The following is a 12036-nucleotide window of genomic DNA, read 5'->3' as shown; positions in this document are numbered from 1 at the left end:
GGGGGGAGAGTGGGAGGAGTGGGAGGCTGGGAGGAGGCGGAAAACTTTTTTTTCTTTCTTAATAAAAAAAAAATTAAGAATAAAAAAAATTTCTTCAGCTTTAGTGCCTCTCCATTCTACCCTTTTTACTTTGCTTCATCATCATTTTGTTCCTGGTTATGTTACATAAAGAACATCCTTATTGGCACACATGAGAGTCCAATTTCTGTCTTGCAATCTCAGAGCATTCTTCAAAATACAGAAATGGCAGAAGGTGCGTGAAAAAAAAACAATGTATTAGCGTGACAATATCACTCATGTTGTCCTCGGTGTATCAGTCTTGCATAGGATTTAATAATGCAAACTAAACGTCGCTAAAACCCTTCTGGGTAAGCTGGATTTCAGCTACAGTATTAAATGGAGTCCTACCCCTCAGTGACTTGCTATATAATAGGTCTTAATTTCTTTTATTTTTTTTATTTTTTTTTACTTTTTTGGTCTTAATTTCTTAATGAATTTCTTGATTATATATTTAGTTCTACTCAGGGATCTAGGCTTATGATCCAGCACCTTGCTTCTGTAGCATTACCATCTGACACATGTTCTCTTTGGGGTACTGAGGCAGTGGCAGCAGTATTCTCAACTTGTGGGCCATGACCCCCCTTGGAGTCTCAAAGCAGATATTCTGCATGTCAGGTGTTTACACTATAATTCATAACAGTAGTAAAAATTGCAGTTATGAAGTAGCAACGGAATAATTTTATGGTGGGGGGGTCATCACAACATTAACTGTATTAAAGGGTCACAGCATTAGAAATATTAAGAGCTACTGCTCTGGAGTAAAATGATGGTTTTCCACACATGTGTATAAGGCATATATGTAATTTCTGCTCAGTGACTGCCAGAATTAGTTTTATAATTTAGTGTATGATTGAAACGAAGATGTGAAATCACTTGGAAGAACTGCGAAGTAGCATCTTAAACTTGGCTAATAGTCTAAAAAGTACAAACTCGGGAGTTCTCACTCTATCAGCCTAGGAATGGTGTGTCTGTGGATAGCTGGGGAATTTGCTCTTTAAAAAGTCCCGCAGCTGATTCTCATTATCAACAGGAAGTACTGGGAGCTAGTGTTTTTAATGCAGAGAAAATGAGAATTTAAGATTATTGTGTCTGCAGTATTGTGCTGGACTAAAGAGGAGGGAGCTAGAAGCTGCAAAGTTTACTTTATATGGTGTTTAGTGAGAAAATGCATGCATGTGTGTGTCCACATATCCTGCTGCATGTTAGCAGGGCTAGCTCAAATGCAGTGTCCTAACAATATTTTAATTTCTCTGTATATTTTAAGATTCTCATCCCCACCCCTTCCTTCCTGATCCCTAAGCAACTAAGCAAACAAGTATAAAGTGACGGCCAACGAGTCCTTGTCCAGTTCAATCAATAATTGCCACGGGTGTTAACACCTGAGCGCCTTGGCAACGGATGGGATGGGTGTGGGTGCCTTGCTTGCTTCTCTCATGGGGTAGCCAAAGAGACAGGGCTACCTGTACGTGCCTTAGAGTACCACCATCTGCGACTTTGAATGTGGTACATTGCTGTGTCTACTCTCTTCTGGGGAGACTGAGAAGTAAAACAACGTCTAGAATAGCAGAAAGTGGCCAGTGCCTGATTCGTTGTGAAATCGAAGTTCTCTAGGCACGGCTAGATCACTGAAGGATGCCTGTCCAGGTTTGGGTTTCTTTTCCTGGATGCTGACATTTACAATGTGTTGACCTGACACTATTAGCTCGGCTCTCAAGTGGTGTGGTGGGGAATGGGGCATACGCCTTACCCTTAGGAAAGGAGACAGTCCTGTCAGCTTGCTGCAGGTGCAGCCCAGCTGGGCGGCCTGTTGATAAAACGTTGATCTAGCGACTCTGCGCTGACCCTGAGAGAGATGGGCAGGCTTAAAGGCAGGCTCTTGTTTCTTTGTTACACTCCAGTGTGACTAAGGCTGAGATATCATGGGATTCCGAATCCACCCATCTCCATGACTGCTTTCACTGAAGCAGGGAGGGAAGGGCTTCAGGCCTACAGTGGGAATCTGGAAACTTGGATTTCTGCATAAAAACACGTAATAACTGGCAACAGAGTTAGGGTCTTCCCAAATTATAAGTGCCCTTTATTTTACACTTCTCATTCTGGTTTTCTATTCTTCATCTAAAAAAATACAAATTCAAAGACAGGGAAATTATTTTTAATAATTCTAACCTAGATAATCTCTAAATATAAATATATGACTTTAAAATGTCTAAGTGTTTGTGAATAACATTAAAATGGGGTATTTAATACATTACAAATGTTTTCCTAAGCCTTTTAAGAATATAAATATTTTATTAATAAATTGAGTAAGTCAGAGTAGTATGTAAAGACCTACTATAGAGTTGAGAGCAGAAGAAATGAAACGAGAGCAGCAGAAAGGGCCTCAAGGAGCCGGAGGCTGGGAGAGCACTGTGAGCTCAGTCCCCTGCCAGACACACTCTCTACTGCAACCACAAAGAATCAGGCAGAAACGTGTGCTGGAAGGAGAATTAGAATGTTTCATTCTAATTAGAATTAGAATTGCCTTCACAATCTAAGGTTATCCCCTGGAGATTCTGATAGCCCTGTTCCCAAACTCCTTTCTTGGGTTCTCACAACTGCAAGCAGATATCATAAATACTCTTGGCATTCACTCAAGCAGTTGAGTGAAATTGATCCAGAAGCCCCAGAAGCTGCCTCATTCCAGGGATGGAGTCTTTAAGGCTGTCATTATGTAACTGTAATTACTACCTTCAGTAGGATGTAAAATAATTCTATGTTTAAGTTGATGTGAATTATTGTGACCTGGGTTTTAATTATAATTCTTAATCTTGGTATGGCTAGGTCCCCATTTTGCTACACTGACATGGAAGTGGTTTTCTGATAAGTGTGGGAACTAACTTTTAATATTCAGAATTAAGGGGAAAAGTTACTTTATATATAGCAGGAATGATGATGATGATTATAAACGCAGGGCAATGCTGTTGGGTCCATCCCTCCTCTACTGAAAGATCATATGAAGGTTTTAGTGTTGTAATCATAGCTGAATATGTTATCATCTTCCTGTCTGGTGCTCTGATACCCTGGAAGGTTCCTGATTTGGAACTGTAGGCTTTTTGTGGATAGAGAGGCACTAAGGCTTTGAATTTCACAAAAAGGGGGGAAGTTGTTAGAACAAGAAAAGAACAGTTAAAGTCCTGGGTAGCCAGAGTCTGGCCCTGTGCCAAGTTACGCTGTAGGCTAACTGTCAGATCTTGATGTACTGATTGTGCAAGAGATGCATTCCCTGTTTCCTAACACTCTTGAAACATCTTTGTTTAGTGTCAGGTTCACTAAGTCTGTTGCTGTTTCTGCTTCTCCCATCGGAAATGGAGTGCTGATATTTCCATGCCACAATAGTTGCCAGGTAGATGCTCTAACGTAGTCTGACTTCTTGAGGATCCAGGTGTTTATCGCTGTTTATTGATGTGGCTAGCCTTTTAATCAGGTTATGAATTGCATTTTACCATTTTGTGTAAAGATTTGCCATCAGATGCCCACCGCTCAGGTACTTCAGTTTGAGAAAACGGTCTAGATGTTCTGCTTTCAGGTAAAATCCCAGCTCTCCAAGATCCAGTAATTTCATTGGCATTAGAAAGTGTTTTGACAAAAGTAATGCACACAGTGTGAATCTTTCTCCACAGTTGCAATGGGCCAGGAAGAATGCCAGGAAAGAGTTATTAATAGAAAAGTCACGTGATGGCAGATTTACAAAAAGATAAGAACTGGGGGAGCTTGGCAAAGTGGGACAGACTGATCTGGGTGGGAGCTGGGAAAGGCTCACAGAGACAATAGTAACCAGGACTTCATCGGCGACAGCAAGCTTTCCAACTGGACAAGAGTCTCCTTAATATGTAAATAACCCAGTAGGACAATTTGAAAAGCACAAACAGATATATTTTGGAAATATAGTTCTGGTTGTTTTTAAATGATTGAATGTATCACTTTTGGGTATAATAATAAAATCAGGGTGATTTTTCCAGTTTTCTTGTCTTTTATTTTTTTTTTTAAACAAGTTTCTACTTTCAGTAAAAATTGTCTTACTTGGTGGGCTAAGAGATCTGGCTCAGTAGTGAAGTGTTTGCTAACATGAACTAGAGACACAGGATTTGATTCACAGACATCTGTAGAAAACAAAAAAAGGATTAATTGAAACTTTCACGTTTAAAGGTAGTTTAGTTACTGGTCTTATTTTAAGCAATAGATTCTGCAATTGTTTTTAAAATCAAAAGAACAATGCATGCTCAGAGTAAGGGTGTCAGGTGAGACTTTCCTTAAATTCTGGGATCTAAGGGAACTGTTCTTTAATTAGCTAATAATGTCAGTACATGCACGCACACAGCTCCAGCCAATGAGCAAAGTGCTTTCCTGAAGTTTTTCACACCATAACTTTGGGTAAATAAATGCCATGGAGTTGAATACTCTTGAAACTCACAAAACAGCTTTGTTCAACAGATTACAATAAATCCAATTCCAAAACTAGGTTAACAATGAACTTCCTCTAACATGCTTTAGTATAAAAAGGCTTTGATATAAATAAATTTAAGTAAAACAATGTGTTGGTGGAGAGGGCCACTTGCTCTTCCTGGCAGCCCAGCTAGCTTAGACCCAAAATAATCACACAGAAACTGTATTATTTAAATCACTGCTTGGCCAATTAGCTCTGGTTCCTTATTGGCTCTTATATCTTAATTTAACCCATTTCCATTAATCTATATATCAACACGAGGTTGTGGCCTACCAGCAAAGTTTCAGTATGTCTACCTCTGGCGGCTCCATGACTTCTCTCTGACTCCGCCCTTCTTCCTCTCAGCATACAGCCTAGCTTTCCCTGCCTAGTTCTGTTCTTCCCTGCCATAGGCTCAAAGCAGTTCTTTATTCACTAACCAATAAAAGCAATACACAGACAGAAGGCCCTTTCACACCAACAACGGATACAATAAACTTCCATTTGTACTTCAAAATGAAAGGATACGTATATCTACCTGCACACATGCTCACAACAGTGCACACAAACATGTGTGCACTACAAAAGAAACCACGGAGCCTTTATTTTGCAAAGAGGTGAAAAATTACCACTATATAGTTTTTTATATTCCTTGTACTTTTGTTTTATCATGTGTATGTATTTCCCTTTTCTTTTAAAAAGCTGTGAAACAATTATTTCAGTGAGACAAGACATCACTAAGGAAAAGGCAGAGTACCTACTCCTTTTCTAAAAACAAAACATTGTGATTGTGTTTGAGACTTAAGGTAAGAGAGCAAAACTTACTGTCTGATTGATGAAAACATGTATTACATTTTCACAACTTTTTCCCTAATTGGAAACTTTACATGTGTATCAGAATTATTTTTAAATTGGATCCACAGAATACCAACATAATGTCTTCTTATTCGTTTCTTTTTTTAAAAAAAAAAGATTTTGTTTCTATTTATGTGTGTGTGTGTGTGTGTTATATGCCACATGTATGTAGATGCCCTTGGAGGCCAGAAGGGGGCGTTGAATTAACTGGAACTGGAGTTAAGGTTGGTTGTGAGATGACCAGTGTTGGGCTCTGGAAGCCAAATTTGGGTCCTCTAGAAGAAAAGCAAGCTTTGTTAACTGCTGAGACATCTCCTCAGACTCTGTATTAGCTTCCCATACAATTATTTCTGGCATTGAGCAAGATAATAATTGTTATAATCAAAGCTATAAAAGAACTCACATTCTAAGGTACTAACATAGTTTAGGCGGTCATCTAGGCACATGGAAAACATGTGTGTGCGCGTGCGTGCGTGTGTATGTGCATATGTGTGTGTGCGCGCGCACGCATGTTCACACATGTGTAATAGTGTGGGAGTTTTTCCTTAGGCGCTGCACACTATTTTTATTTAAAGACATGGTCTCTCACTTGAACCTTGGACTCCTCAGTTAGGTTGAAGTTGCTGTCTAGCAAGCCCCTTGGGGATCTACCTGTCAATGAAAGCACTGGGATTAAATGTGTGTGTCACTGTGGCCAGCTCTTTACATGGATGTTGACGACTGAACCGAGTTCTTCATGCTGACACAGCACACACTTCACCACGGAGCTATCTCCCCACCCATGCCCCCTCATTTCTTGTTAAATCTTCTCAGGCCACAGGACTAAGAGATTCAGTCAGTTGCTTCCTATTACACCACTCACTAGCAGTGGTAACGACAGAACCTACGGCAGGCCTTGGGGCCCGTGTTCTTAATAATGAGGCTGAGCCGAGCCAATATATACGATGTTCCAGTGACCTAAACTGATAGAAAGATTACCCCTGGAGAGAAAGGATGGTCTGCACCGGTGCAGTAAGAACTGGTGGTTAAGAAATGCAGCTTTTTATCTGAAATATTATTTTAACCAGAGCCGAGTAATAGTAGTTTATTTCATATTGCATCATCTCACAACTTCCAAGAAGACAGAATAGAGTCCTTGAAATATTTTTAAATTACAAAAACATTCTAATGAGCTCTGTACAGCAATGAAAGTTCAGTTTTTCCATGTAATTTAAGTTACTCCTGTCAGAAAGCAACAAGTTTCCTTTCTCTCCCCACTTTTTCTCACTTAGATACAGGGGGTTGAACCGAGGGCCTCCTACATTGCACAAACACTGTACCATTGAGCCATATCCCCATTCCTTTACATACATGTATGTCTCTCCCTCTCTCCTTCACTTTCTGTTTGTCTCTTTCTCCTCTGTGTGTCTGTCTCTCTCTCTCCTCCTCTCTGTGTGTGTCTGTTTCTCCCTTTCTCTCCTTTTTTTCTCTCTCTCTCCTTCCCTATCTCTGTCTGTCTGTTTCTTCTCTGGCCGTGTGTGTGTGTGTGTGTGTGTGTGTGTGTGTGTGTGTGTGTGTGTATTGAGTGATAGTCCCAACAATGGTCCAGTGTGTGTGTGTGTGTGTGTGTGTGTGTGTGTGTGTGTGTGTGTGTGTGTGTACTGAGTGACAGTCCCAACAATGGTCCAGTTTGGCTTTGAATTCATTCTGTAAGACAGACTTTTAACTTTGCACCTTTCTGCCCAAGCATCCCAAGTAGCTAAGATTACAGTCTTGAACCCCCAGGGGTAGGGCTAGCTACTATTTTCTTACATGTGCTAACAAAACTTTATATGTGAATTCATATACTTTGTTCCATTTTCAAAAATGGAAACATACATCAGAGGTATTCTGAACCTTACTTTCCTCCTCCTGTGTGTGTGTGTGTGTGTGTGTGTGTGTGTGTGTGTGTGTGTGTATATATATATATATATATATATATATATATCCATCCCCAGGACATTTTTACTAACCATACCATCTTTTCTTCCCTTTGAGTAAATACTATGTAGCCCAGGCTGGCCTCAGCAATCCTCCTGCCTCAGTTTCTTGACTGTTGGTGTTTACATGCTCCTGTGTCCAGCAAGAACAAATGTTTTTTTAATTTTTAAATACATAAACATCTTATTTATTTGCTCATTGCCATTTAAAGTGTTTTCAACGGCTACAGGAAACTGTCATTTCAGACATAAGTAGGGCCTATCCTAAGAAGTGTGCCTATGGAATTCAAGTGTAGATGCTTTAAAAATGAGCAGAGATTCTGCCCAAATGCCCTCTGCAGGGAGAACCATTCTATCCTCACGCATCTGCTGACTACAGAACCAGCAGTTTCCACTCAATGTCACCAAATTCTATTAAAGGTTTTCTTTTTGGCTCCATTGTTCTAATAGAAGAAACTAGTATTTATTGGCAGCTAACTGCATTTCACGACGTGAAGTAAGGGGCTTTTCTTAGGTTATGTGAAGCTTCTGCCGTCACGTCTAAGTCTTGTCAAACCCGAGACTGTGGAGACTTTCTGTACCTCCCATGTTCCCCTTAGAGTTCGATGGCTTTAGCTCTTACAGTTGTTTCTTTGAGCCATGTTGAGTTAACTCGTGTGTTTGGTATGAGGGAGGAATCTAAGCTCTTTCTTTGGTATGTGGCTACCAATCGTTCTGGAACTGTTTATTGCAGACAGCACCCCCCCCCACACACACACCAATTAAATGTCCTTGGCATCCCTGTTGAAAACCAATACCATTAAAACTTTATTTCTTAGTGCTTGATTATATATATCTTGATTCTGTACTATTGATCTATGTCTGACTTTATGCCAATATATACTTTGTAACTTTTATGTTTTGAAATTGGGCAATACAAGACCTTGAGCTTTGTTCTTTTTTACGTTCTTCTTTTTAAATTGTCACTTTGGATCACCTTGAATTGTCATATGAACCTGAGGATAAATTGTTCCATTACTGCAAAGAAAACAGTTGGAAGTTTAATATGGAACATTTTGACATGTAGATTAAAAACTATAATTTTAGCTTTCCTTTGAATATAGCCAAGTGAAATAGGTCAGAAAAGAAACTTAGATGCACAGATGGTGACAACATTACTAATAATCATCGAATCAGGAAAACCCCAATGTCCAAATGTGGTCTCTGTCCAGGGACGCATTATGGGATGTACAGATACGCCTGCAGATGAAAACGGCCTGGGGATGGTGCATGAGGCAAAAGAGCTGGATCTGAATTCCATCGGCCACGATTTCTTTACATGGGATGCTTATTAAAGCAGGTCCATAGATGGTGTGTTAGTGGTGGCTTAGGGCAGCGGGTAGAATGGGGAGTGTCTAACCTTAAGCTTATTTTCCATGATGGAATGTTTAAAGACAAAGTTGTTCATGATATTTCCTCAATCTGTACGCTTTGAAGGGGTGGATTTTATGGTATGTAAGTTATACACTAGCAAGCAGACATTAAAAATGAGGAAAAAGGCAATCTACAAGTGAGTAAGGTATGCAAGGAAAGTTTATTTTTTTAGACAACAGAGATTTATGCTGCTGGCCTAGGGTAAGAGCTAAGGAGGTGCCGGAGGGAAAGTGTAATTGGAAGACTTTCCGGGCCACAGGTTGGCATGTCACAGGCCACACAGACCAAGATCAAAAGTAGATTTTAGGGGGAGGTCCGGACAGGATAACGACCTCTTTCTGAGTCATGGTATGGAAAGGAACTTGTACGGGAAGGTAAGAGAAGAAAAGAAGGAAAGCGAGCACTTGTATTTGATGGCCTATGGTTTTCTGGGGCATGTAGAAGGCAATGTGACATTTTGGAGTGATAAATTTGGCACTTCACTGGAGCGGTGACAGCTGAGACAACACACGAAGAACATAGAACAGGAGGTTGACTTACAGGAAATATGAGGTTCTAATGGATTTTAAATCAAATTTGTATTCGGTCAGTGAGGTATACCGTTTGTCCAGCAGCCCTCGCCTTCTCTGATACAGATGCAGAAAAAGTGGGGGTGGGCGTTAACATCGTATAAAATTGCATTTGAAACGGTAGAATGCAGATTCCTACTGTGTGGATGTAGAAGCACAAGTTTACCTGGGTAGTAAGAACTCAAACACTGTTTGTTCATGGTAATGACAAAGCAAATCAACTTAGTAAGACAATAAAAGACATACCTTAGAAAAATAATTTCAGTTTATCAAGAGTCAAGATTTTTCTTTAAAAATGTTTTTGAAGCACCCACTTTCCCCCCTCCTCTCCTTCTCTATCCTCCTCCCCTAAATTTTATTTTCAGACAAAGTCTTGGTAAAACGGCCAAGTTGGCTTTGAACTTTTCATCTTCTTTGTCCTCCACTGTGCTGAGGACAGACAGCATGCAGGCCTGTGCTCATCAAACCTGGCTTGCATACTGAGACTCAAAAGAACTCAGTGGCAGTAACCTAGTGATGGCTTCTATTGAAATGTAATTCTCAGATATAAATGAGACAAACTAAAACCTCTGTTCCCCGTCGGGATGTTAAAAGGAAGTACCTTTCTTGGGTAGCTTATGAATAACAAAACTATTTCATAGAGTCTAGAGATCCAAAATGAGGGTGCCAAGCAAGAGTAGCTTTTGTTGGCGGTGTCCTTTTCTAGTTACAGACTCCCTTAGCTGTGGATCCTTACATTGCAGTAGATCAGAGAGCTCACTGAGGTTGCTCTTACCAGGGTACTGGTCCCTTTCAAGAAGATTTCATCCTCATGACTTAATTACCTCCATAAACCAACATGTGGGGATTAGGACTTGAACAGCTGAGTGTGGGGGATGACGAACATTGTTGATTACATGGCCTAACCAAGAGGTCCTTCGGAGAGACTGGAAAACAACATCCTGAGTGAAGGTAACCCAGACCCAGAAAGACAAACATGTCATGTTCTCACTCATAAGTGATTATTAGACGTGATGAGAAGGATAACCAGGTTACAATCCACAACCCCTGAGAACCTAGGCGACAGGGGGAACCTAAGAGAGACACATACATAGATGCCCCTGGGAATAAGAGAAGATCTCCTGAGTGGATTGGGAGGAAGGGAGGGCAGAAGAGGAGGGGCAGGAGAATGAGGGAGCTGGATGGTTGAGTTAGGGAAGGGACATTGAGGGAAAGGAGGTCAAGAGATGTTTTGATAGAAGGAGTCATTAGAGGGTTAGGGTGAAACCTGGTGCTAGGGAAATTCTCAAGGATGCCCCCAGCTAAGACTCTAAGCAGTAGTGGAGAGGGGGCCTGAACTGGCCTTCCCCAGCAGTTGGATCAATAACCACCCTAATTCCAGTAAGGATGGGAGCAGATGCAGAGATCTATAGCTAAACAGTGGGCGGAGCTCCTGGAGTCCAGTGGAAGGGAGGGAGGAGGGATTGTGTAAGCAATGGGGTCAAGATCAAACCCACAGAGACAGCTGACCTGAACTAGTGGAAGCTCTCTGACTCTGGACTGACAGCTGGAAACCCCACTAGGCCCTCTGAATGTGGGTAACAGTTCTCTGGCTTGAGACGGCTGTAGGGTCACTTGCAATGGTACCAGAATTTATCCTTAGTGCATGAACTTGCTTTCTGGAGCCCATTCCCTATGGAGGGATATTTTACTTAGCCTTGATACTGGGGGAGGGGCTTGGTCCTGCCTCAACTTGATCTGCCAGACATTGCTAACTCACTTTGTGAAGCCTTACCCTTTCTGAGGAGTGGATGGGGGCATTGGATAGGGAGTTGGGGAGGAGCAACAGGAGGGGAGGGACGGGGAACTATGGTTGGTATGTAAAATGAAAAAAAAAAAAAACCTTTTAAATAAAAAAAGAGAGAGATACAGAAGGAAGGCTGGAGCAATTTTTAAGCCAAGCAACACTTTGGAACTTAAGACTGCCTGCTGAGAATGCAGTTTCCTTGGCCTCTTCCTCATGAGCACTGTAAATAAGGCACTCTGGGGACACTGCCCACACGTTCTATATTTTTAACCAGGTGTAAGGTTGATGCCGATGTTGGGATCCTAAAGTTTATCCAATCACGTGAGAAACTTAAACTGATAATGGTGCTGGCATGGAAAGTAAGGTGAGTCAACAAATTTCAAACATCGATCAGAGGGCAGCGGCCTCAGATGGGGTTAAAACCGGGCAAAGTAAGTTCCCCATTTTCTGGACTCCATTATTCAGAGTCTTTAGCCGGTTAACGTCCTAAGCAATTCACAATTTATCCCCATACTGGCAAAAGAGGGCTTGTTTAATTTGTGGGAAAACTAGCGAAGCTAACAGACATGAAAAGACTAGCTTGATCTCACAGGAAACAAAACCGAGTAGTAAGTAAGTAGTAAGTGTGTGTCAAAGCAACCGTTCTTTCTCCGGTCCCTGTTTTCCTTCTAAAAAGGCAGATCTGCTCTTCGGAGCCATCACTGCGCTGGATTCCTACAAAGTCAATTCAGCAAAAGTTCATAAACTCCCGGCGAACTTTACCACATGGCCACTGCTGCGATCTTAACTTTTAAAGTAGCCATCACTTTGTCATTAAATTTTCTTTTAAAGGGGCAAGGATTTACGTGGTTTACACACACACACACACACACACACACACACACACACACACACACACACACACACACTTCCAACACCACTAGCAAAAACTTT

At 41.1% G+C, this 12036-nt stretch overlaps 1 protein-coding gene across 6 annotated transcripts in view; it reads left to right on the top strand.

Annotated features, from left to right (window-relative positions):
- Positions 1 to 12036, top strand: part of Oxr1 (oxidation resistance 1) — a 354230-nt gene that overhangs the window by 279753 nt on the left and 62441 nt on the right. The window lies entirely within an intron of this gene.

Source organism: Microtus ochrogaster, unplaced genomic scaffold (genome assembly GCF_000317375.1).
Source record: "Microtus ochrogaster isolate Prairie Vole_2 unplaced genomic scaffold, MicOch1.0 UNK19, whole genome shotgun sequence".
NCBI classification, from domain to species: domain Eukaryota; kingdom Metazoa; phylum Chordata; class Mammalia; order Rodentia; family Cricetidae; genus Microtus; species Microtus ochrogaster.
This window is presented reverse-complemented; position numbering and strand designations above follow the sequence as displayed.